The sequence below is a fragment of the Cnephaeus nilssonii genome (assembly GCF_951640355.1).
Source record: "Cnephaeus nilssonii genome assembly, chromosome: 9".
Classification (NCBI taxonomy): domain Eukaryota; kingdom Metazoa; phylum Chordata; class Mammalia; order Chiroptera; family Vespertilionidae; genus Cnephaeus; species Cnephaeus nilssonii.
In genome coordinates this window covers 933,640-955,897 of record NC_137080.1, presented here as the reverse complement: position 1 = coordinate 955,897, position 22,258 = coordinate 933,640, and the positions used below count along the sequence as shown (strand labels likewise).

Here is a 22,258-nt window from a genome sequence, read left to right as displayed (position 1 = left end):
AGGGGAGGGGGACGCTCCTGGGAGGGAGACCCCTATTTCTGAGCCCGCGTGCACGTGCCCGGGAAGTCCACCGAGTGGACTTCCTGAGCACACGTGTGAACTTTGACCTTAACACTTCTCCTCGGGGGCTGACACTGCGGGGAGGGGCAGTGCGGGCCGTGTCGCCGGGACCTCACCCCCGTGGTCCGCGTTCTCGGCCTCACCTGCTGGGTGGAGACAGGCGGGGGTTTACTTTGCATTTCCTGATCACAAGGGCGGGGGGGGGGGGGCGTCATTCCCCGTGTTTACAAGTCGCTTGTATTCTTTTCCTACGAATGGGACCTGAGCTGGGCCTCACCCGGGAAAGGGCTGCTTCCCACGCGGGGCCTGCACACGGCAGCAGGCCTGGAACTAGCCTGGATGTGGGGGTTCCTCTCGAGGAGCAGATGGCCTCGGGGTGGGCAGCTTCCCAAGACCCATCAGTCCTCCCTCTGCAGCAGGAGCCTCCTCCTCGCTGCTGCTCAGCCCTCGGTCTGTTAGCGCCTGGAGACAGCGCCCCCGGCCGCGCCACCTCGGGCCCAGCGCCACCTCGGGCCCAGCGCCACCTCGGGCCCAGCGCCACCTCGGGCCCAGCGCCACCTCGGGCCCAGCTCTCCTGCTGAGGGGCTTCTGAGGACGGCATTGCTGAAGGCCACTCCCTGGCAGAGCCGGGAGGCGCCGGTGCAGAGAGCGCCCGATGTACCGATCAACGCCACTGTGGCAAACACAGGAAGTGGACAAGCCGGGCGGCTGCGGCAGGCTGGCGGCCTTCGGGCGCTTTGATGTGTTTGCTGCCCCCGGCGGTGTCCTGGCCTCAACCCGATAGTCACGGTCGAGGCCCCTGCGGCCGCTGTGTTCCCCCAAAGGCCTGCCGTCCGATGGCTGGACGCCGTGCCTGGCCTCGCTCGGAGAGGCAGCACACGATGAACAAGGAGATAGCGGGAGGAAAGAGCCTTCCACAGCCCGACCCTGACCCACGCATTCCATCTCCAGACAGAGCACAGAACGCTGCTGCCCGAAGGGGCAGAGACCGACATCCCGGCCCACTGTCCTGGGTCAGGAGATGAGCAAAGTGGGAAAGCGAGGAGCCCCCAGAATGAGGTGACCCACACCCTCACAGCCCAGGGAAGCACACCAGGTCTCCGCCTAAAGCACCTCGAGGCTAAGAGAGCCAGCGCCCCCCACCCCCCCACCCCCCGCCACCCCCCCCCCCTCCCCCGCGAGGCTCAGTGGTTGAGCGTGGCCTATGAACCAGGAGGTCACGGTGCGATTCCCGGGCAGGGCACGTGCCCGGGTTGCGGGCTCGATCCCCAGTGGGGGGCGTGAGGGAGGCGGCCCATCACTGATTCTCATCATTGAGTCTGGGGTTTGCATGGGGACTTAGTCCTGCGTGTGGTGTTTGGGACAGGTTCAAGCCTCGGACTGATGAGAGGGCACAGTCCTCTCGTGGCCACGTGCAAGTCCCAGCGTGGAGGGCAGAGCCCTCCCAGCACAATGATAGCCAACAGCTGTGGTTGTGAGCTTGAACCTATGGTCCGAACACGTGGCCCCACATGCCTGAGTGATAGAGGCTGCAAGTAAACAAAGCCTGATCAGGTGCATGTAATTGAGGAGGATCGAAACCCAGGAGAATGTTGTAAACATCTTGACCACGCCCTTGCTTTGCCTCGTGGAATCTGCTATAAAATAAAGACACGGCCCGTAGTACGTGGCACTGTCGCTAGCTCTCCATCAGAGGACAGAGTCCCACCGAGACCCAGCTCCGTTCTCTTGTCTGTCTTTTCTCAGTCCTTCACCACCCTCTCAGGGTCACCCTCGGCCGTGTTGGCGCGGCACACTGAGGGACGGGGCCAGGGCTCTGTCACCAGGGAACCGCCTGCTGTTGTGGAACCCACATTCCATCGCCAACGGGGAGGCCGGGGCCACCCACGGCAGGAGGCCTGCCCACACCCTCCCCGCCCTCACCTCCTGACACCCTGAGCTGCTCCGGGTGGCAGGGTGCCTGCTCGGACGCACACTGTTCTCAGCTCCCTCGCAGCCCGAGGAGCCCCTTGAGGTTGGCCCGTCTCACTGGGCCCCGGGACCCTGCCCTCCGGCCCCTTCCTCACCCGGGACCCGGGACAGACGCAGCTCAGAGACAGGTGGGGCGGGTGGAGGAGCCACCTCCACGGAGACGCATGGGAGCCTGCGCCAGGCCAGGCCCACCACCTGCACCGGAGCAGCCGCCGGTGTGCGAGGTCCCCGCCTGGGTCTGTGGGACCAGCCGAGCACCCCGCTTTGAGAAGGTTGTAGAGGAGGACAGCGTCCCAGGGAACGTCACCTCCCCGGAGATCTGACCGCACATTCCTGGCGGGGCAGGGCAGGGCGTGGCGGACAGTCCGCCCCAGGCCGGTCGCTGCTCTAATGGAGGCTGTGTCCGCCCGCAGCCAGCCCTGCCCACGGTTCCTGTGCTTCCGGGGACACGCCTGGGACCGCCGGACGCCGTCACCTGGAAGCAAGACGCCGAGGGAGCTGTGACTGGTTCACCTGTAACCCCCCCCCCCCACCTGCTTCTCCCACTTCCCGGGATCGGCCTTAGCCCCCTCCGTCAGGGCAAATGCGAAGAGGAAATCGCAAGGCTGTTACTCTCGGGCCGTCAGACCCTGCTCCCCGGCTGTCGTCAGTCTGGGCCAAGGAAGCTCTTACAAAACCACCTCCACAGCTGTGGGCGCTCCTGGGCGACCTGCCCGCGCCCTCCTCCGACCTGCCCGCGCCCTCCTCCCGCACGCCGAGCCCCGCGTGGCGCCTCCGCCCGGCCCCAGAGGTCTTAGCGCGGATCCAGGAAGAGGACGGCTCCCTGGCCGCCAGGTGCCCGCGATGACACAGGACCCACCCGTCGTCACCGGCGAAGTTAGACCTCGGTTCTTGAGTTTCGGCAAAGAAAGAATTCAGGGGCAGGAACCCGAGTGATAAAACGTTGGCTTAGGGAGTTACAGAGGTGACCCGCGGGGCTCGGGGAACAAGTGACGGACACACTTGGAGAGAGAGGACAGAGGTGAGGTGCCGGGGAGGGGAGGGCAGGGAGAGAGGGTGCTCCGAGAGGGAGGGCATGCTGAGGGCTCGAAAGGCGGGGTCGAGGGGAGGCCTCAGGGAGGGTCCCATAGAACATTCTTCAGCTTGATGCTGATGGGCCAGAATGGACTCCGTCCCCGGCTTTATTCGTCCTTGGGTGTGGCTGACAAGGGGCACTGACTGGCTTTCTGCTCTCTCTCCCGAGGAGCATTTACCCGCTCCCGGGGACACGTGTAAATCATTGACTCCCGAGAGGCCGTGGGGGGAGGACGGGTTTGCGATCTACTGGAGGCTGTAAACCGCTTGGCCTTTACCCGGCTCGGCCTGCCCATCCCGTGTCCTGGCTGACCAGCGGAGCCTGGGAGCTGGGAGGAGCACGGTGGGACAGGAACAAAGACGGAGCGTGACCCGGGGGGCAGTGTGTCCCTGTCTGGGCGGGCGTGCCCCGGGCGTGCCCGCGGGGGCGGTGACACGGGGACCAGCTGGCCTGCCAGGTGTGCACTCACGTGACTGGCCCGGAGCCGCCTGCTGACGGCCGTTCGGGGCCTGAGAACTGAGAATCGACAACCTGACCACATGGCTCAGACACCCCTCCTGCTGACAGAGCTCGGACCCCGGCGCCCCTCAGCCCCGGGCCCCCGGCCGGCTGCTGGAGGGGGGAGGGCGCCCCCCAATACGCGGCTGTGGTGGAAGGAGGGCTTGAGCCCCAACACTGACAGACGCAGGACACTGCTGCCTTCTCCGCCGGAGGGCAGCGCGGTGGCTGAGCGTGAGGCGGCCTGGACCTCGCGGCCCAGAGAGGACGGCCCAGGCCCCGCTCTCCCCGGGGACCGCCTTCCACCCCTGCCGCCCGAACCCGCGGCCTCCGTGCCCCGTCCCCGCTGCCTGCCATGCGTCGCTCTCAGATGCTCAGTAGCCTGGGCTTGTTCTTTATTCCAAATATGTTTTTATTGACTTCAGAGAGGAAGGGAGAGGGAGAGAGAAACATCCATGATGAGAGAGAATCATGGATCAGCTGCCTCCTGCACGCCCCACCCCGGGGATCGAGCCCTCTTGGTTCATAGGTCGACATTCAACCACTGAGCCACGCCGCCGGGCGGAGCCTGGGTCCCACCCCCCGGAGTTACGCGTCCTGAGGTCTCTGTGTGTGCGCAGTGTCCGCGCTGAGTGTGTGCGTGGTGCCCGCTAAGTGCTTGCTTGTTTTCCCCCGGAATCTGAGTCAATCCGGTTCGAGGATCCCGGGCAGGACACCTCGTGGTGCAGGGGGAGCTGGGTACCCTGGGGTGGGCGAGAGGCCCGGGGTCGGGAAGTCCTGTCGGAGGCGCAGGTTCCCGGAGACTGAGCTGCGTTCTTGGGACAACCTTGAGGATCGTCTGGAAAATGGAAGATGTGAAAGCCCCAAACTGCTCCTGCACAGGGACCCTCCGGCCCTTGGCATTGGCTGTCCCGGGGCGGGGGGGGGGGGGGGGGGGGGGAGGGGCGCAGAATGGCTGCTTGGCCGCTGACCTGGCCCGACAGGAGGCCCCAGAGACGGGAGCACCCAGGCCTCACAGGGTCTCAATGGGGGGGGGGGGGGGGGCAGTGAGAAGAGAGGTGCCAGAGGTCCCCAATGCAGCACCCGAGCATCGGAGCCAAACCAGCCGCACCCCGCTTGTAAGGAGCCCAAACCGTGTTCCGACGGGGAGACGAGGGCAAGGGGCACCCCAAGACCGGGGGGGGGGGGGGGCGGGACAGTGACCCCACAGCCGGAGGCGTTGCTGTGGTGCAGATAGCGGGGAGGGACACTGACCCTAAACGTGCTCTAATGCTCAGTCCCACGTATTGGTCGGCAGTCTCGTCTCGCTTTCCTGTTCTCTGCCAGCCTCTCCCTGAGACACGGGCTGCACAGGCCTGAGGGGGCGTTTGCCGTCTTAGTTCACACCCGGGTCTGAGGCTCAGGGGGCAGCCAGTCCCTCGGCACCAGCCCCGACGCCATTTGAACGCGGCTCCGTTTATGTTACTCTGACAGCAAGTGCGACTTCCAGACGTGAGAGGCGGTGGGTGTTCTGTCTGCTGTTCAGTTCTTAGTGTTGATTTTGAATCACAAGTTAGCAACAGTGTCAAGGCCAAGAGCAATCTGGCTCCAACCAGGTAAAGTGCACCCGAGCCCGCGGAGGACCGGCGTGAGGACGGCCCAGGGGCGGGCTCGGGCTCAGCTCGGTCACTGGGGTGCGGGCTTGGGCTCAGCTCGGTCACTGGGGTGCGGGCTCGGGCTCAGCTCGGTCACTGGGGTGCGGGCTCGGGCTCAGCTCGGTCACTGGGGTGCGGGCTCGGGCTCAGCTCGGTCACTGGGGTGCGTTTGGCCCTCAGGTCCCACGGGCCGGTCTTCCCCATCCTGCTCCGTGCCTGTGACAGCTGAGAGGACAACGTGCTGACGAGGTCCCCTAGGGGGCGCTGTCACACCGGTGACGGGCGCTGGAGAAGGAGAAGGGAGAGAGGCCATGGGACCGGGAGGGAGAAGGTGCTGCCCAGGGAGGTGGGCAGCTGGGGGGCGGGGGGGGGGCGGGCGGATGGGGCTCGAGGGCCCGTGTAGCACGTGAGGACGGGAGGCCGCGTGGGCTCAGAAACCTCGGAGGACTGTGCTCAGCTTCCCCGCGTCCACTCGTGCCCGCGACTGAGAAGGGAACGCCTGGGGGCACGAAGGGACACGTCTCCGTTCTAAACAGGGAGCCTGTGTAAGGGGGAGAGGCGGGGGGGGGGGGGGGGAGACGCGGCAGCCGTCCTGGGAGATGGTGGGGCCTGGTGGCTGTGCCCTCGGGGAGGGGGGGAGGGGAAAGGGGGCGATGCCTCCCCGTCAGCCGGGGTTTGTCCTCAAGCCTCTGCGCTGTCAGTGCCCACAGCTCATCCCTGCAGAGACCTAAGCAGAGCTGCCCCGCGGTTCAGATCCCAGCGCTGCCCGATTCTCGCTCAGAAAAGGAAGCTGAGGCCATGAAAACAGGGCGGCTCAGCCTCCCACATATGGGTGCACCAGGGTGGAGAGCTAGGAGGTAGGCCTCAAGGTTAAACGATACAGTAACACCTCCCATCTTCCAATGCTGAGGAGGGTTAGGGCGAGGGGTTAGGGGTTAGGGCTAGAGCTAGGAATAGGTTAGGGTTAGGAATAGGGTTAGGGTTAAGGGTTAGGGGTTAGGGGTTAGGGTTGGGATTGGAGTTAGGGGTTAGGGATAGGGTTAGGGTTCGGAATAGTTAGGGATAGGGCTAGGTGTAACGTTAGGGTTAGGGTTAGGAATAGGGTGTTAGGGGTTGGGGTTAGGGGTAGGGTTAAGGTTAGTACTATTCTCTACAAATGAGTGTCCTGCAGTCCTTGTGAGTCTATCTCGGTGTCTGGGAATCTCCGTTTCACAGGATCTTCTGAAGGATCCATTCAGTCACTTCATGGAGGCCATTTAGGTCCCAAGTGTTTTTTTGTCCTAATTGTGTCTGAGCTTTCGTAGCCCATACCACATGTGGCTTCCTTTAGGAACTCAGTCGCAATATGGCTTAAGTCCCACCTCCCAGCCTCAAAGCAGCTCTCGTAACTGCCAGGAGCCAGGGTCCTGGATGGGAACAGCTGTATGAGCTTCACCCCAGGAGCCCGCCATTTTAGGTGGCCTCTCGGAGTCAGAACTTGCCCAAGTTTAGGATCTGCCTCATCCCTTAACCGAACATTGGATCATGTAGGTGATGGCACGGAGGGCCATTGGCAAGCCCGTGGCCTCGGAAAGTCGCTTCCCGCTCCTGTTAGGGCCCCTAGCCTGCTCCCCAGGTCATCATGTCCTACAGCACAAGAGCACAGTCGTGTCCTGGCCGGTGTGGCTCAGTGGACAGAGCCTCAGCCCCAGACTGAAGGGTCCCGGGTTCAGTTCCAATCACGGGCACCTACCTCGGCTGCAGGCTCAACCCCTGGCCCTCATCAGGGTCCATGCGGGGCCACTGATCGATGTGTCTCTCCCTCCCTCCTCTCTATAAGTCAATGGAAACATGTCCTCAGCTGACGCCTAACACCAGAAAACAGACATAACTCGGGGCTTCGCTGACCCCCCACGGACAAGGCAGGCCCTAACGTGGCTCCTCCGAATGCCTGGACCAGACCTTAGCCACGTGGGAAAGGCACGTGTGAGGGCTGATGGAGCTGAAATTGGAATAATTAAAGCTTTTCAGTGCTTTTGGGAACAGCTTTAAAATATAAGATGCTGATTACTTCAAGTAATGACCGTGCCTTCTGAAATGAAGCGGAAGGGAAGTCGGTGTGAAGAGCAGAAGAAACGGTCTGAGCGCAGAACCGAGGAGATGCCAGCCGGCTGTGCGTGGGCCTGGCCCCGGGCAGCCACGGGGCGCGGCACCTGCCACGCGCACGCCTCTGAGGTGACCTGCTCGGCCCAGGCTCACGCCTGCAGGATACCCGTCCCGACAGGCTTTGGGGCTGTTTCAGTGGTTCGAGCGGCACTTTTGCCTTCCTGTCTGACGCTGAAAATTTGGAGGATGGATGGGCCAGACCTTCCCATCAGCCAGAATGTACTGCCACATAAAGGCAAGAAAATAAGGAAGAAAACGTGTTTGCCTGGCCGCTTGCTGACTGCTGGCTGCGCAGGCCTGGGCCCCGCCTCCCTCCCCGCCCCCCCCCCTCAAAGACTCCCTGAGACTGAATGTCACAGACACCCACATCCGCCCCCACCCCCCGCCCAGTGTGGAGAGGGGCTGAGCTGGTGTAGCCCACAGCTCTGCGGGGAACGTGCACTTCTGGGAGGAGGGGGCCCAGTGTAGTGTGTCGGCCGAGGGGAGAGGCCGTCGGGCGGGAGCGAGCGGCCCCAGGCAGCCGGGACGCGTTGTCGCTGGGGCGTGCCGTTTCCTGCTGTTCTTTGGGATGCTCCTCGGGGCCACACGCAGCATCTGGATGCTTTTAAAACCCCATCAACCTCCACCCCACGCCAGTGGCATCCCGACCGCGGCCACGCCTCCGAGGCAGGCGGGTGGCCGGCTCCCGGCGCTGTGGCAGCTGTGCAGCCGCCCCTGTGTCCCTCGCTCCAGCGTCAGGAGCCGTGGCGACCTCCCCCGTGGCGGGCTCCCCACAGCCGTGTCTTGCCCCCGCCGCGCCGTGAGGGTTATTTCTAATGTTGGTGTGGAGACTAGGCCCTTCGTGTCACCGCGCTCTCACCTGCGACCTCTGGCCACAGCTGCCGGCAGCCAGTTCAGCCTGACCCGGCCCAGCCCGGGCCGTGAGGTGTCCTCGCTGCCCCCCCAGGGCCCCTGGGAAGCTGGCTGGCACCCTCGGCGCGGCCCTGACCACTGCCCGGGGCTGTGGCTCACTCCCCGTCCTGAGTTCCAACCCTGGGCGCGGGGCTCCGAGGGCCTGGGAGCCCGAGTCCAGGCTCCCACGCTCGCGGGCGTGTGGTCCCCAGAGAGACCTGTGGTTGGGACAGGGCCCTCGCTCGTGGTGCCGGGGGGGGGGGGGGGGGGGAGTCGTCAATCCACCCCGTGGCCTGGGGGCAGTGACCGAAGGGGAGACAGCCAGGCGCACATGACAGGGCTGGTGGGCAGAGCTGAGCTGGGACCCCGAGTCTCTGTGGCTGGGGTGCCGGGATCCCTGCGCCTCCCCCTCTCGGGGCGCAGGAGGCTGGGCCGTGGGAGACCGGCTGCCTCGGGCTGGGCAGGACCGAGGGTCTGGGGAACGTGGGCGAGCCCAGCTCCGGGCGGGCCGGGCTGCTCCCATCTCCCCGCTTCCTGCTCGCCCGGCAGGAGGGCGGACCGGGCCCTTATCTTGTTTCTCGTGTAAAATGTCAGGCGCGTCATCGCCCAGCTGGGCCCCCCGGCAGCTCCCTGCAGAGCAGGCGCCTGGTTCGTGCTGAGTCACAAGGAGAGGGAACCAGCCATCCCCTTGCCCCCGGGCCTCGGTGAGCTGGCCACAGGGGAGACGTGCTCAGCCAGGGCCGTGCCCGCTCCCCACACCGCACGTGGTACACGTGTGTGGCATCTGAGTGACACAGCGAAGGGGTGGTCACGCCCTGGACCTCCTTCCCGGTCCCGCTTTATGGGCTCGCTGCTGCCACGCTGCGGGCAGCTCCGCCTCGGACCGGCTGGCGGGGCCCTGCCAGCTCGGAGCTCTCCCCCGAGGCCGCGCGGCAGCCACCTCGGCTCCTGCAGGGCCCGGTCCCAGGCTGGAGGCCCCGTCTACCTCCCCGCGGGCTGCTGGGCTGGGCTGCTGAGCAGCGGGCACCTCACCCACGGGAAGGCGCCCACCTTAGGGCGCTGCGGCCGCTACCTCCCACACGGCCTTTCTCTCTTCCAACACGTCTGCCCCGTGGCGGCTGGCTTCCTCCCATGGTGGGACGAGCCTGCATTCTGCCCTTGAGCCTCTGCCAGCCCCCCGGACACCCCACAGGGGAGCCAGCCCCCCGGACACCCCACAGGGGAGCCAGTCCGCGGCTGTGGGAGCCGCTGACCCCGCTCTGCCTCTCGGGCGGTGACTGGGAGGCAGGCCTGGCGGCGGCGGCGGGCTGGCTACATAAGGGCGGGAGCAGAGCCGCCGGGCCTGGGTCTTCACGAAGCAGGTCAGCGCCCCACACAGGCCTTCCCTTTCCGACCCCCTTCGGGAGGGTTTAAAACCCAGGCACCAAGGCACAGACTGGGGTGCGGCGGGAAGGCGGGGGCGGGGCAGAGGGCACAGGTGCCAGGAAGGAGGGGCATGGCGCTCACACCCACCTCCCGCCTCGCGCCCGCATCTGGAAGGGGAGGCCCCTGACCTCCATCTGAGCGAGGGTCTCAGCGTTTGGGGGGCACTCGGGTCCCCGGGCGTCGAGGCCTCCTTGGCAGCCTCCTGACCCGCGATCTCCGACGGCCCCGCTCTGGACAGGCTGAGGCCACGGGAGCCCCGTTCTGTGCAGAGAGCACCACCCGCCGCCCAGGGCCACCGCGCGGGCACGGTGTGTTCAGCCAGCTGACAGCCTGCAGCCCGCGCCCGCACGTCCCCGCGACAGAGCCCACACCCCGTCGCACCCTTGTCCCCCCGCCCTTTCCTGAGGTGGCCGGGAACCGCCATGAGCGGCCGCTCCCAGAAATCCTCGCTATGGAGCACCCCCTCCCCCAGCACTCACAGGGCAGCCCGCAGCCCGCAGGCCCCCACAGCCCCCTGCAGCCCCCCGCAAGCCACCCACAGTCCCCCCACAGCTCCCACAGTCCCCACAGCCCCCAGCAGCCCCCTGCAAGCCCCCTGCAGGCCCCCGCAGCCCCCTGCAGCCCCCCACAGTCCCCCCACAGCTCCCACAGTTCCCACTGGCCCCCCACAGCCTCCGCAGCCCCCTACAGGCCCCCGCAGGAGGCGGATCTGAGAGGAGAGGGGGACCTAAACGCTGAGCAGAGAACCCTCGACACAGAGTCTGCAAAGATGGAGAGAAGGCCCGTCCGCCACATCCCGCAGGCCTCCCGCTACGACGCTCAGGGCCCTTCCGGGACCGCGGGCCCTCCTGCCGCGGTGTCCCGAGCGCTGGGCTCAGCATTAAGACCCATTAATCATCCCAGCCGCCGGCAGGTCCTTCAGGCGAGGCCCACGCACCGCAGCCGCTCACAGCACCGCTGGCGACACGCGGCGCAGGCAGAAACGGGAAACGCCTTCCGTTCTTCTTATTTATTTATTTAGAGAGAAAGGAGTGGGGGAGGCAGAAAGAGAGACAATGATTTGTTGTTCCATTTACCACGGTTCCTTGGTTGATTCTTTTGTTGTTGTTAATCCTTGTCCGAGGATATTTTCCACTGATTTTTAGGGAGAGTAGAAGAGAGAGGGAAAGACAGAGAGAAACATCGATGTGAGAGAGACACATCCATCGGTAGCCTCCTGCACGCACCCTGACCAGGGCCTGGGCCAGGGAGGAGCCTGTAACCAAGGTACGTGCCCTTGACCAGAATCGAACCCAGGACCCTTCGGTCCGCAGGGGCGAGGCTGGCCTGTGTCTGAGCTGGGCCCTGAGCTGTTGGCTCCCGATGAGGACCCGCCACCCCTGAGGGGGGAAGGGGAGCAGCGGCCAGGCCACGGGTGCACTGGACCCTCCTCTCCGAAGAGCAAGCCCCTGCGAGCTGGTGCAGCGGGGACCGGCTCCGGGAGGCCCCGCCGACGTCTGGGAGCAGCATTCCTCCGGGTCCCTGCAGGGCGTGTCCCGGTGTGGGTGATGCTGCAGAGCAAAGTCCATTTCCCCGCGGAGCCGGGTTGTTCCCGAGGCAGGCCCTCACTGTGTCCTTGCCCAGCGCGGTGTCCCGTCCCCACAGCGCAAACATCAGACCCCCGCGCCCCCGCTGCTGAGACAGCTCCCCTGGGACTGCAGGTCGTACCCCCTACGTGCCCGCTGGGCCATGCAGACAGGAACTTCTCCCTTCTCTCCAGGCCGGGCCTGAACCCCCGTCCGCAGGTGCAAGGCCGGGCCTGAACCCCCGTCCGCAGGTGCAAGGCCGGGGCAGAGTCCCCTCCTCTGAGCTTCTGGGAACAGGGCCTTGAGAAACGGTCTCTACGCTGCAACCCGCAGCTTCAGCCGCCAGCCGCCTCCAGGGACGCAGCCTCTGCAGGAATCCCTGTGACCAACACCTGTGATCGGGAAAGGCAATTTCCGGAGCCCGAGAGCAAGCTCGCGTCCTGCGTCTGTTCATCCGCACGATGGCTCTGGGCGTGTATTAGAGGAGGGGTGTGTGCGCCTCCATGTTTTCATTTATTGAAAGATCGAAGCTCACAGAGCTGACATGCAGCCTGAACACTACAGCGAGTCACCGCAAATAAAAACCATCACCCCGATTTTTTTACTGGGGGTGCATGCGGGAGGCAATCAGTCGACTATCTCACATCAGTTCTCTCCTCTCTCTCTCTCTCTCTCTCTCTCTCTCTCTCTCGATTCCTGACTTTCTCCCTCCTTCCTTTCCATTCTCTCTGAAAAATCAGTGGATCTCCTCAGGTGAGGGTCACAAAAAGAAGAACATGAAGAGGTCTCGTGCTGACAGGATGGCCCAGTGCCGACCGCTGTGCTCTGTGGAAATGAAGGGCACGGTGTTAAGGCTGCAGGGGGCTCCCGCGGCCTTTATCGTTGATATTCACACACATAAAACATCTGCAAGGAAAAGCAATAAAACGTTATTGGTGGCTGCCTTCCCAGAAGCCACTGGGGCTGGCGCTTGGGGGTCCCAGCAGGCTCACTTTTAACCGCATTATCCGGTGAATAATTCATTGAAGGAAACACAAACTTATACTCTATTTTGCAAGGTTGTTCTGGGGATAAAGGAGTTCGTGCCTGGACAACGCCTCGCCCGCGGCCGGTGTTCACACACGCACGGCTCGGAAACAGGGGGAGGGTCCTCAGAGGCTCACACGGAGCTGCCTCTGACCCAGCAATGCCACGTGTGGGCGTTTATTCAGAGAAACACAGAACACTAACCAGAAAGAGACACGCCGCCCGGTCTCGCTGCAGCCCGTGGAAGTGGCCCGGGGCCCGTCGGCGAGCCGGGGAGGGAGTTCTACCCGGCCGTAAAGGGACGGAATCTTCCCGTCGCACAGCGTGGAGGCCGGGAGGGTGTTACGAAGTGAGGTAAGTCAGGCGGAGGAAGACAGTCCCATGTGAGTTCACTGCTATGTGGCACCTAAAGAGCAAAATAAAGGCCCAGACGAAACAGGAACAGACGCATAGATACAGCGAACAGATGGTGCTGGCTGGAGGGGCGGGGGAGGGCTGGCGGAAAAGGTGCAGGGACTGAAAAGTACAGATTGACAGTCACAGAAGAGTCACGGATGTAAGCACAGGGACTAGAGTCCATAACGTTGTAATAGTTACGTGTGGGCCAGGTGGGTACTGGAAATATCGGGGGGACCACTTTGTAAATTATATGATTGTCTAACCACTGTGCGGCACACCCAAAGCTAATACAAAATAACATTGACTGTCGCAATAAAATTAAAAATAAAATTAAAAAATAAGTGATAGCTATAAAAACATTATTATCTATAATAATAAAAGCAGAATATGCTAATTAGACCGGACGTCCTTCCAACAACCTTCCGGACGAAGCCGGGGCTGCAAGGGAAGCCCGGGTCCCGGGTGCCAGAGGGAAGCCGGTGCCAGCAGCCAGGGGGAGGAAGGCCTAACCTAGCACGAATTTTGTGCATCGGGCCTCTAGTTTATATATATAAACTAGAGGCCCAGTGCATGATTGAATCATGCATGTGTAGGGTCCCCTACACGCTTCGCTTTTCACGGTGGAGCTGGGTGCCTGTCCGCTGGTGCACCAGGACTTTCAGAAGCCTCCGCCGAGCCGGAGGCTTCTGAAAGGCCTGGTGCCGGAGCAGACAGGCACCCAGCTCCCCCATTTTTGATAGTCCGCGGCCGCTGAGGGGGGCTGCCGTGGACACCTGGCTACCCTGCCGTTGAGAGGCGCAGCTGGGTGTCCGCGGCAGGCCCCCTCAGCGGCCGCGGATCTGGCCGTTGAGAGGCACAGGGGGCGGGAGTCCCGCCCCCTGCGCCTCTCAACAGCAGGGTAGCCCCCCTCAGTGGCAGCGGATCCGTGCCTCTCAATGGCCGGATAGGCCACCCCGAGTCCCGCCCCCCAGCCTCCCGCCGTCCAATTGTGGGCGTAGCAGAGTGATGGTAATTTACATGTTACTCTATTGTTAGATAGGATGCCTAAGCGACCCTGAGACCGTTCGACTGGCTATGATGCTCACTGACCACCAGGGGGCAGACGCTCAACACAGGAGCTGCTGAGAGACAGCAACTTTGCAGAGTGCCCTCTCCCACTCTGGGATCCCTCGGGGATGTCGGACTGCCGGTCTCAGCCCGATCCCCGCAGGCCAGGCCGAGGGACCCCACCTGCCAGAGGGACCCCACTCACTCTGCAGACGCCCTTCGAGCCCCAGCGCCGCCCCGGATGCGGATGGCTGGAGAGGGACCGTGGAGATTGGCTCCAGGGTGTGTCCAGCCCGTCTCGCCCAGTCCCGCCCGGCCAGTCACCTTCTAATTAATTCCCTTTCCATGTGCACGAACCCGTGTACAGGCCTCGAGTATAATGACTCAAGCTTTCGTCGTGTTTCATTTCCAGCTCCTCCATTTCTGGGTGCCCTATTAGCACAGCCCCCACAATTGTCTCTAGAGTGTCGCCTGCCCCAGGCCTGGTGGGAACAGCACAACAAACGGCCTCCCTGTCCCTCGAAAGGCAACAGCCGAAGGCAGACGCAGGAATGCCGAAACCCAGCCACGGAGGCCAATGGGGGCGCCTCACAGACCAGGGTCGCAGGAGAGGTCAGGCCTCCGTGTCGCGTGTCCTGGCGGTCCTACGGCTGTGGACCAGCCCCCGTCCTGTCCTGCCTTCCCCGTCCGGGCTCCGACACGCTCCCGACCCCGACCCGACCCCGGGGAGCAGGCGCAGAGGCGCCGGGGTGGTGTCCCTGCTCTGCCCGGGGAGGCCGGCCCCCGGCAGCCGTCTGTGCTGCGTGAGGAGTTCCAGGACCGGGGCCACGGGGAGGCTGCTTGTCGGCCTCAGTGGCTGCTTCTGATGCGTTTTGTGAATAACAGAACGAAGCCCGTTTTCTGCCCGGCGCCCCCACGCCCCAGTGGTGAGGGAGCCGGTCTCCGGCCCCCGCTGTTGGCCCCACACACTGGTCTGGTCAGAAAGACACGGGTCTGTGCGGAGGCAGCGGCCGGCTGGGGCCCGGAGAACCGACCCGCCACCCCGGCTGCAGAACGAGGGCTCGGGCTCCGTCTCCGCTGAGGCCTGATTCGCTGCTGCTGTGCGTGCCTTCTCTCCTCCCAGCTCCCGCCGGGCCGGGGAGGGTGGGCGGGGCTCTGAATATTCTCTGCACGTTTCCCTTCCCCCTCGCCTGCCAGCTGACAGGGAAATCCCAGCCTCCGGGAGGGGCCTCGGCTCAGGCCAGCTTTGTGTCCCCACACCTAGGAACCAAACCCTCCTCCCAGGCACACCCCGCAGAGAAGCCTGCTTCCCCGGGATAGGGGAACCGGGGAACCGGGGAGCGGGACGGTAACGGGGGTGGGCTCTCCCGTCTCTGCTTTTAGGTCAGAAAGCATCGCTAATGCTAGAACAGGCAGACAAAGATACACTCGGTGGTGAATCGTCACAACCACAGAGACAAAGGGCGAGCTCTAGACCCTGCAAACACAGGCACGTGTGAACACACGGCCTCTGCCTGTCGGCCCCAAACGTGCACCGGCCACGTTAGGCATTCGCCCACCGCAGCGCTGCGGCCCTGCATGCCGCTCTCATCCTGTTAACGGGTGGGGGGCTTCGGGACGTGACGGCTACTGCTTCAGCCCAGGCATTCACTTCCGCTTCCCTGTATATGAAATGGGACAAAACGTGTGAGGGGCTCAGCACAGGGCCCGGCCCGGAAGCCATAGGGCACAGCGGGGCACACGTGGGCACCCCTGTGGTGTGAGGAGCCGTGGTGGCGGCACTCGGCGTGTGGTGGGGCGGCAGCCACCCAGCAGTCACCCGCGGGCGATCATTCCATAAGGTCCCGTGATGAGGACAAGGTGGCGAAGGACGGGACTGCACGTGACCTCATGTGCACCTGGGTCTCCACGGGCGAAGAGCTAACCGTGCATTTGGGGTGAGGCCGGCCCGCAGGAAACAGGCTCCCTAAGCGGCTGGAGCCGGCGGCTCCCGAGGTGAGCAGTGTCAACACCATCCCTCACGGGACATAAAGTGCTTCAAACCGTGTAACTTGGACACTCAAATAAAAACCAACTTTTTTATTGGACAACTTTTGTTTTAATGTATTTTTATTGATTTTTAGAGAGAGCAGAAGGGAGAGGGATAGAGAGGTAGAAACATCAGGGATGAGAGAGAATCATGGATCGGCTGCCTCCTGCACGCCCCACACTGGGGATCGAGCCCGCAACCGGGGCCTGTGCCCTGACCAGGAATCGAACCGTGGCCTCCTGGTTCATAGGTCAACGCTCAACCACTGAGCCACACCAGCCGGGCTGGACAAACTTGAGCACAAAATCTTTAACGACGTCTTTCAGATGTACTATATTGTGCCGCCAGCACAGCCAGGTTCGGTGAGCCTGAGAGGGGGCGGGGAAGGGTGGAGAAGACAGACAAGAGAAGGAAGCTGAGATCTAGATGGGACGCTGTCCTCTCTGATGCAAGCCGAGTCTTCATTCTATAGCCAGATCCCACGACGCAAAGTAAGGGTGAGGTCACAACATTCTCTCGGGTTTCGAATCCACTCAACTACAGGCACCTGATCACGCTTTGTTTATCTGCTGCTCCTCCTGCAGCCCACACCACTCAACCACCTGGGACCACAGGTCCGGACTGTAACCGGTCCAAACGCTGTAGCCGCTCTCCACACTGTATTAGCAACATTTCTGCCAGTTCCTGCTGAGCGCGTGGAGCAGAGCTGTGTCTGCCCAGAAAGTCGGGGGCTGCTGTTGGGACTGCAGGGCCCTGACGTCGCCCCTCTGCCCCGTGGCCACGCGACTTGTCCGTGAATCAGGCGCGGGGTCCGTGCGGACTCGGAGCCTGTTGTTCGGCTCTGTGTCCCGCACCCAGCAGAGCGGCCGCAGGCGTGCAGACCCCGTCCTGACCGTGGCCCGGAACGGCCGGCCGCGCACCATCCCTCCTGGCAGCCCCGCCTGTGACCGTGGCCCGGAATGCTGGCCGCGCACCATCCCTCCTGGCGGCCCCGCCTGTGACCGTGGCCCGGAATGCTGGCCGCGCACCATCCCTCCTGGCGGCCCCGCCTGTGACCGTGGCCCGGAATGCCGGCCGCGCACCATCCCTCCTGGAGGCCCTGGGAAGCACAGACGGCACGCTCAGCACAGGCACAGCCGTTTCTCTTCTCTGAACAAGTCACCCCGGGGCTCGGATGGACACGGTAGGCTGCGGGGGTCCTGGCAGAGGACTTGAAATCGGCCTCAGGAAAATCCACACTGCAGGCTCCCCGCAGGGATTCCCACCCGCAAGTGCCTGCTGCTCCCCAGTCTACTCCCCACGCAAACTGGTCAGACTGGGCCGGGGACCAGGACCCCTCCCCCCCCCCCCCGCGCGCACCCCCCCCCCCCCCAGGCTCCAGCCCTCACCTCTGCAGGCAGGTCATGTGCTGTCGAAAGTCACAGTCCAGTCACAGTCCGTCTTCTTCCTAAAGAATGTGGCCTCGCCTGTTCTCTTCCTCCTCCTCCCCCTCCGCGTCCCTCTGGCACCTGGCAGCAGGCCGCCTCCCGGCAGGGCGGGCGGGCGGGGCAGGAGGACCGGGTTTCGGTGGCTTTTGTAGGTTAGGTCACGTCAAGGTGTGTGGCTGAGCCGTCGGGGTGGACCTGGGCGAGGACAAGCCGAGGTTTCGTTCCCGGGTGCCCCTTCCTGGCCGTGACCATGTAGTGACCAGAGCCCCCCAAAGGGCGGGAGGAGCTGCCCGAGGTGGGGGCGGGGGCGGGGGTGACGGGAAATGAGACTCGGGGTGCCTGGAGGGGCTGGCCTCGCCCAGTGGGAGAATCTCTGTGAAGGAGAAAAGGACAACAGTGTTGTTTTGTTGTGTCTTTCTCCTTTTTTAATGAAAACCCCGTGCTTTCCTGCGAGAGCTCATGGGCGTTTGGCAAAGGCCCTCGTTTCTCAGGATGCCTGCCTTGGAGGAGGCCATGTCCCCGGCCTTGTGCACACGTCCGCCCGCCTCCTTTACCTAGAAACTGCCCCCCCCCCCCAGCGCAGCCTCCCCTGCAGCCACGCAGGAGCGGCCGAAGGTTCCGTTCACGCTCAGAACCCTCCCTCCGGGGCTTCTGCCAGGACGGCCCGCGGGAAGAGCGAGCTGGGACTCTGGTGAGCGAGGTCCCTCCAGCCCCTCGGGTGGCAGCTGCGCCAGGCGTCTGGGTCGTCCGCGGTGGCCTCTGAGGTGGGGGTGGGGTAGGAGGGGGTGGGGGGGGGTGACAGGGGCTTCACTCCGCCTGGACCTCCGACCTGCAGTGAGTGGCCGCGGACGCCCGCAGGCTGCGCCCAAGACACTGGTGTTTGCTTTTCGGAAAAAGGGCTTCTTCTGTGTTCTGAATAGAAAGTAACACATACACACATGTACACATATGTGCTCACATCCACATACATACACATGCATATACCTATACATAGATGCATGCACACATGCATACACTTATATACCCATTCACATACATACATGCACACACCTATACACATATGCACACAATATATACACGTGCATATAGTTATGCACACATGCACACACACATGTATACACACACATACACGCACTTTTCACAAACACTCAGCTCCTGAGACTGGTCCCGTGGCCATGGCCGCAGGGCAGCTCTGATGGCGGAGGCGGCCTCCCTAACATCTTCCATGAACCAGAGCCCTGCCCCCCCCTTCATTTGTCCCCAAATCGTGCATTTACCACATGTTCTTCGTTCAGGCAGGACGTAGACAGATTAATCTGGAAAGGGACAAATACTCCATGTGAGCCCCTAATCCTGCTGTGCAAATCGGCTCCAGGCACTGGCTGACCTGCCTGCCTGGCAGGGGTGTGGCCTGGTCAGGGGTGTGGCCTGGATGTGGGTGTGGCCTGGCAGACTTGCTGAGCAGGCCAGGCCTGGGCACTCCCATGGTGAGTCCCCCCACCAGACCTGCTCCCCTTGTTTGGAGGATGGAACTTGCACAGCGCGGTTTTTATAGTGTGGGAGGGGCAGGCTGGAGGAGGGGGGTTGCTCAAATGCTGGGGTGCCTTGGAGAACTTGGGGAACAGGCCCTGCATGCTCAGGGTGGGGGCGGTAAAGGAGGGAGACACGGGGCTGCTCCTGCGCCCACCCACGTGCTCCCTGGAGCCCAGCTGCCCGCAGAGGAGATGGGAGGCCCGGTCTCCGGCGGAGGAGGCGGGCGGAGGAGAGCTGAGCTGGGGTCCATGGAGATCTCTCAGTCACAGCCCTGCCCCTCGGCTGAGTGTCCCGAGACAGACAGCCAGGCCACCGCGGCCCTGCCCACAGCTCTCAGACCTGCGGGGCTGCAGGGCTGACGTCACAGCCTCCCGCGATGTGGGAGGTCCGCCCGCCAGCCAAGTCCTCGCCCTGCCCAGCCCCCTCCCGCTGCTGCAGGGTTGGGTGCCCAGACAGCGCTGTGCTTTGGGGAAGATTCCGATCGTGTAAAACTCGTGTTAAATCGAGAGAGAACAAATCCAAATCTTCGCTCTAATACAGCCGAACAAGTGTCTCCAGTGATCCCTGAGGGCCCCCTGGACGAGGGAGGAAGGGGGCTGAGGGACGCGGCCAGGCCCTCCGTGGTGGTCAGCAGGGTCAGGCGTCCGGCCGGCAGCTCCTGGGTCCACACGGTGGAGGCAGCCGTCACCCTCGGCCCCTCCTGGGGCAGTTCCACCCACAGGGAGCCGCCCCCAGACCAGGAGCTGAGCGAGAGGGCCTCGCCGGGCTCCCTCTGTGCCTCCGCTGGGGACACGGACGGGCGGACGGGATCCTGGGGACGTTGTGTCCTGCCCCGCGGGCCGAGGCTGGGAGGCTGGGTGGTGAGCGCCCGCCTGGGTCCCTCCCGTGAAGCGTGAACAAGGCGCTTCCTTAACCCTAACCTCACCATGCACACAAGGGCCGCGGCTTCCTGTACTTCTAACCCGGGACCCGGCCGCTGGAGATCCGGGTCCCCACCCCCGTCCTGACCTGGAGGAAGGAGCCTGCCAGGCACCAGGCGCCAGCTGCCCGGCAGCGCGGCCTCGCCTGAGCGGAGAGCCGGGGGGGGGGGGGGGGGGGTTCAGGCCTCACAGCCAGGACACCAGGGTCCCTTCACTGACCGCCAGGCTGGTCACGCGAGCACACTCCCCCCGGGGTCAGGTCTGGGCCGTGTGATTGATAGACTCGGAGTCACAGCAGAGAAGACGCCGCCCGCCCTCCGCCGTGGGCAGCGCTGGGCTCCCGGGGGCTCCCGGGGACCCACAGAGATGACCAGCCTTGCTGCCCGGCGGGGGCCCCCGGTCAGCCTAAGCCCGCAGGGACCGCCACTCGGCGCAGAGGACGGACGGGGGCAGGGGAGGGAGCTGCGCCCAGCTCACGTGACGGCCGAGCTCGGGACACAGTCAGAGGGCCTGGTGCCTGCCGGGCCGCGGCCTCTCCTCCTGGTCCCCTCCTTCCTGGCTCCGTGTGGCTCGGGTTTCGGGTGCTGTTTACACAGCCTCTCCCGCTGGACGGCTTGGCACAGACGCACATTCCTGCTCCACGCCCGTGACCGTGGCCGCGCTGAGGACGCCCTGCCCCGGCCGCCCTGGGCCCAGGGGACTGGGTCTGGCAGAGGCGTCCATGCGGCCCCACTCGCTCTGCTGGCAAAGAAGTCTGCCCTGAGCCGCAGGAGGGGCCTCCCCACGCCCACTGCCCGCCCCGCACCCCTGGCCCCCCACCCCCACTAGAGGCTAATGCACCGCCCTGGGGCCTCCAGCTCCAGCCATTCGGCCAGAGCACGCTGGCCGGCCGGTCAGTCACCCGGCTGAGCAGGCCAGCACCTGGATCTAACCCGGTCGGCTGCCAGGCCCACAGGTGGGGAGACGGTGGGAGGACTGGACAGGAGAGCGGGGCATTTCTCTGTATGGAAGGCAGGTGTCGGGGTGACAGGGGGCTGGAGAGCTCGGGGCAAAGGGAGGCGACGCAGGTTTGTAGGATGTGGGAGCGCTGAGAATGGTTGCTCTGCTGTGCGGGGCGGGGGGGGGGGCGAGGGGGGAAGGGGACCATCTTCATAACGAACGCCTCCCACCAGCACCCCTGCTTGGGTGTCGGATGCGGGCTGTGCCCCGGGGAAGGATTCATTTTCCGACGAGCAGACATTTGTTCTGTGCAAGAGTCTGAGGCCGGAGCACTTTGATTTTCAAGATCAGGGCTCTGCTGAGAGAGGAAAGGTCTTTCTGGGAATTCTGGGAGCCGTGCTTCGAATGAAAATCGCAGTCAGAGCAGGGAGATGGCTGCACAAACTGGGGCCCTGGATCCAGCAGGAGGCGGTGCTTCCTTGGGAGAGAGGGAGACCTAATTCAAAGTCTTACAAGATGCTGATTGTATCACCACCACCACCATCTCCATCATCTCCATCATATGCCATAGCCATTACCACCACCATCTCCCTCATCACCATCACCATTCCCATCACCATCACCACCATCATCACCATCATCATCATCACCATCACCATTCCCATCACCATCACCACCATTACCACCATTACCACCATCACCACCATCATCACCATCATCACCACCACCATCACCACCATCACCACCACCACCACCACCACCATTATCATCACCATCATATGCCATAGCCATTACCACCACCATCTCCATCATCACCATTCCCATCACCATCACCGTCATCACCATCATCGCCATCACCACCATTACCACCATCACCACCATCACCATCATCACCATCATCATCACCATCACCACCATCACCACCATCATCACCATCATCACCAGCATCACCATCACCAGCATCACCATCACCAGCACCACCAGCACCAGCACCACCCTATGGCATGGGCACAGCGCTGGCCCAGTGGGCACTATGCTCGGTGCTTACAGGCAATGGGACGTCTGGGCTTCACAAAGACCCTCCCGCTCCGTCCTGCCTTATTTCATAGATTAGCTCACCAAGACCCAGGGAGCACCCTGCTAAGCCAGGACCCGGCCTGGACTCGAGATGGGGCCGGACCGGCTCCAGAGCCTGCGCTCCTCACACTCAGGCCTGTCTGCAGCGGGCAGCCTCCAGGGCAGCGCTGGGTCAGAGCAGGCAACGCAAGAAGCACGGCCAAAGATGGCTCCTCCCGAGCACAAGCACATCACATACACATACATGTGTGTCGGCTCTGGTGTTCTACCAATTGTTTATTTTTAGAAAAAGATCAATTTGCATCTAAACAATTTATTTCTAAAAACCCATTCTTCTGGTTTCGTAAGTGGCACAAATGAAGTTGAAACTGAAATCAGTGTGAAACGAAGGATAAAATCCTGACATGAAAACCATCGTTGTGACAAGGCTGAATTCCGGACGCGCCTGCCTGGGTGGACTCCGCGATCCCGGCCGCATAAATCATCCTTGCTTCCTGCCGTGAGGGCTTATCTTGCCCTGTGATCCATCCAGACACACCAGGCTTCACCTTTGGAAAAGCGATTAAGCGTCGCCCAGCTCAGAGAGATAAAGATTTA

General features: G+C 63.4%; 1 long non-coding RNA gene across 2 annotated transcripts; it reads right to left on the bottom strand.

Moving 5' to 3' along the window:
• Positions 1–15,871: 15,871 nt before the first annotated feature.
• Positions 15,872–21,150, bottom strand: LOC307105166. Of its 2 annotated transcripts, none has more exons than XR_013813996.1 (3): positions 18,470–21,150; positions 17,154–17,565; positions 15,872–16,864 (listed from the first exon to the last, which is right to left on the bottom strand). It is a non-coding gene; the product is annotated as an uncharacterized lncRNA (long non-coding RNA). The 2 variants fall into 2 exon arrangements; XR_013813997.1 differs by having other exon boundaries at positions 15,872–16,133.
• Between the last annotated feature and the right edge of the window lie 1,108 nt (positions 21,151–22,258).